The sequence below is a fragment of the Carlito syrichta genome, unplaced genomic scaffold, assembly GCF_000164805.1.
Source record: "Carlito syrichta isolate Samal-C Ts95f unplaced genomic scaffold, Tarsius_syrichta-2.0.1 Scaffold142964, whole genome shotgun sequence".
NCBI lineage: Eukaryota > Metazoa > Chordata > Mammalia > Primates > Tarsiidae > Carlito > Carlito syrichta.
This window is the reverse complement of record NW_007087060.1, coordinates 89,202-93,441: the sequence shown is the minus strand read 5'-3', so window position 1 is coordinate 93,441 and position 4,240 is coordinate 89,202.

Below are 4,240 nucleotides of genomic sequence, written 5' to 3'. Positions count from 1 at the left end.
TTACTTAAGCAATATCTAGTAACTTATAACCAAGTGAAAGAAAGTATTTTTGATGTGTTTTAGAGTTTAACCCTTGCATATGTTAGAAAAGGTCAAGTGGCATAGTGGGAAAAATGGAAAAATAAACCATGATATTTTCAGGTTAGTTGTGATTCTTCGCATAAACATGTCATCTTTTTTTTCACGACTGTACAGAATTTCTTCAGCCGTATCAATAGCAAAGACGGAAGACAGAAGGGCCTCAGCTGCCCGGACTCGCTTTGTGGCCGGGGGTCTTCAGTGCACCTGGACTTTGTCAATCAGGCGGGCCTCCAAGGCTGGCTCCCAACGTACCCCAAATAGCCAGGCATGATGGCGTACACCTGCAATCCCAGCTACTTGGAGGCTGAGGCAGGAGGATCACTTGAGTCCAGGAGTTCAAGGGTACAGTGAGCTATGATAGCAACACTGCACTCCAGCCTGGGTGATGGAGCGAGACCTTCCTGTGCCAAAAAAGGTTCACCATAAATAGAACAGAAACAGAGCGGGGGACTCTGAGCCTCCATTTCCAGGATATTAAAGCCAACAACACAGGAGCATTATGACTACAGGTAGCTAAGCAATGATGTACGTAAGGCCACAGACCCGGGGCCCTGCTACTGGGATTTAAACCCCAGGTCCTCTGCTTAATAGCTGAGACGAATGACTCCTCTGCGCCTCAGTTTCCCCATCTGCAAAATGTTTGTAATAATAGTACTCACTTCAAAGGGCAGCTGTGAAGATGGATGCATTATTGTGTGCGACTGTTTAGGTTGGTGACTGGCACATTGTGAATGCCCTGTGAGGACTTGTCACATAAGTTATAAGTAGTGTGGTCTTTGCCTGTGCATATGAACAAATGATAGCCAAGAACATGTGAGTAACAGCTTTGAAATGGAATAAGGAAGTTTAATGGGCTTTTGCAAGAAAGGGCATTTCTTCAGCTGGGCCCATGCCTGTAATCCCAGCACTTTGGGAGGCCGAAGGGGGAGGATCGCTTGAGGCCAGGCATTGGAGCCCAGCCTGGGTAACATCGCGAGACCTCGTCTTTGATAAAACAAAAAGAAAAAAAAGAAAGGACAATTCTTGCTCATATCCCAAGCACACTTCAGATCCGTCCCTGGAAGCCTGCCTGGGCCAACTCCCTTACCCACCTGAGGCTGACGTCGCGGGGAGACAAGATGTACAGCCTATCGCCAGTAGGGGGCGCCCAAGACCACCAGAGGCATTTACATTTTATTTTATTTATTTTATGGATTTGGGGTACAAGTAAGGATTGACTACTCAAGTGGGCTGCATGCAGGTAAGGTTTGGGCCTCCAACTGGCCCTCCCTTTCCCTGATTAGGACCAGGTACCCTTCATGTTGTTATGTGCCTCTCTTCCTTCCCTGGCAATGCCAGTAACTGCCAATCCCTTCCTTGTGCTAATGTGATTAATGTTCATGTCCCTTATGAGTGAGAACATGTGGTATTCAGTTCTTTGTTTCTGTGATAGATCACTAAATATGATGGTCTCTTTCTGTTATCCACTTTGCAGAGTTGGCCAGAAGTTCTCAATCACCAGAGGAACTTCAAAACATCCTGGCATTCAGGCTGCATACATCCCAGACCCAGGAATCAGAGTCCCTGTAAACAGAGACCACGCTTCTGTGAGTTTTAAAGCTCTCAGAGATATCTGTGTGCAGCAAGGGAAGATGACTGATCTGGGCCTTTAGACTTCTTACATTCTGAATTCTCCTCATCAGGAAAGGATGGTCAGTGAGACCAGTTGGGAGACAGTTCTTTTGGACCTGTGGGTTTTCATTCTTGACCATGTAACAGCATTGCCAGGAGGGCTTGTTAAAATACAAGTCTGGGCTGGGTGTGGTGGCTCACGCCTGTAATCCCAGCCCTTTGGGAGGCCGAGGCAAGAGGATTGCCTGAACCCAGGGGTTTGAGACCAGCCTGGGCAACTTGGTGAGACCTCACCTTTACAATAAATAAAAAAATCACCTGGGCGTGGTGGCGCACACCTGCCGTCCCAGTTCCTTGGAAGGCTGAGGCAGAAGGATCACCTGAGCCCAGCGGCTCAAGGCTGCGGTGGGTGTGAACATGCCACTACACTCCAGCCTGGGTGACAGAGTGAGACTCCGACTTAAAAAAAATTAAATTACAAAAAGTTCACACAGATGCAGTGATTATAATTGATTCTCTTTATTGTTGTAGTTCTGTTCTATAAAATTACTGTAGACACTAATTTAGCAGATACTGAAGCCTAGTTCCTAGGGGAAATACAGGGTGAGGTTTCTGAGAGCCTGGTTCCGACATTTTTGTTAATCAGTACATGATATTGTGTTATGTATGTTTCTGTTAAAAGACACCATATATATATGCTCCATTCACATCGAACTCAATAGCTGACAGCACTATAATGTATGCCTGAATAAAGCTTCAACTTACATATTTTCTCCATAAGACACATCACAATTTTTTTCTGAGTCAGGGCCTCACTCTGTTGCCCAGACGGGAGTGCAGTGGTGCAATCATGGTTCACCACAGCTTCGACCTCCTGGGCTCAGGCAATCCTTCCGCCTCGGCCTCCTGAGTAGCTGGGACTACAGGTGCACACCACCCATGCCTGGCCTAATTTTTTGTAGAGGTAAGGTTTTGCTATGTTGCCCTGATTGGTCTCGAACTCCTGGACTCAAGCAATCCTTCTGCCTTGGCCTCCCAAAGGGCTGGGATTACAGGCCTGAGCCACCGCACCGGGTCCACATCACGTTTTCTCATGCTTAGGAATACTAGACAGCACTACACATGGGGACCATTTGCAACAGCAAAATCACCTTTTTTGTGCTTTTCTCTTAAAAATTTTTTTTTTTTTTTTTGAGTAGGAGTCTCACTCTGTTGCCCAGACTGGAGTGCAGTGGCCGCTCCCGGCCACTGCAGCCTCGACCAGATGGGCTCCAGCGATCCTTCTGCCTCGGCCTTCCAAGTAGCCGGAATTACAGGCATGCGCTACCACGCCCGGCTGACTTTTTGATTTATTGTAGAGATGAGGTCTCCGCTGCCCAGGCGGGTCTCGAACCCGCGGGCTCAGGCAATCCACTCACCTCAGCCTCCCAAAGGCGCGGGATTACAGGCTGAGCCATCGAGCCCGGCTCTCAATCCCTTTTTGAATAGTATTATGATAATTGTTCAGGGTCCTTGTTGTGCTTTTCAACAAAAAAGCAGAAAAATGAGAAACACTTGGCACTAACCATACCACACAAAGAACACTTGTTTACAATATAAGAGCTGAGACAAGGGAAGGAGGCCCACCTCCTTGGGAACATGTGTAGGGCTACTCAAAATTTTCACCACTCTGTGCATGTCTGCAAATGGCCATGAATGTCCCACCAGTATTGATAAAATTTACAAATAAATTTTAGCAAGTAGGTTAATTCTCAGATGTAGAATTCATGAATAATGAGGATTGTATACACACACACACACACACACACACACACACAATCTCAAGTGCTTGCGTGTATCCACCATCCAGCATAAACAAAAACAAGACAGACACATTGGAAGCCCTCTCTAAATACCACCTCAAAGAGGGATCACACTCCTGACTTTGAGTTTTTTTTTTTTTTTAAATCTCAGGATAATTCCAGTTTTTTCCAGGCCATGGCACCACCTTCCAGCTCTGTCAAATTGACCAGCTCCAACCATTCTTTAGTTTGGAGGGTCCTGCTCCCAGGTGATTCTGATCCACTTGATCTGGGGTGTGGCCTGGACATCACATGCAAAAGAGCTCCCCAGGGCCACATACAGTGGCTCATATCCGTAATTCCAACATTTTGGGAGGCCTAGATGGGAGGATTGCTTGAGCCCAGGAGTTTGAGACCAGCCTAGGCAACATCGCAAGACTTCATCTCTACAAAGAACAAAATATGAGCTAGGTGTGGTGGTGCATATCTGTAGTCCCAGCTACTCGGGAGGCTGAGGTGGAAGGATTGCCTGAGCCCAGGAGGCTAGGGCCACGGTGAATCTTGATCATGTTACTGCACTCCAGCCTGGGTAACAGAGTAAGACCCCCAATTAAAAGATAAAAATAAAACCAAAAAAGCTTCCTGGGTCAGTGTACTGTGCCTTCAGTGCCAAGAACTTAGGCTGGTCTTGAAATTGAGCAGTTTTGCCACAAACCCTGGTGAAGAAATAGGAATGCTGTGTTAACCTTTTTTTTTTTTTTTTTTTT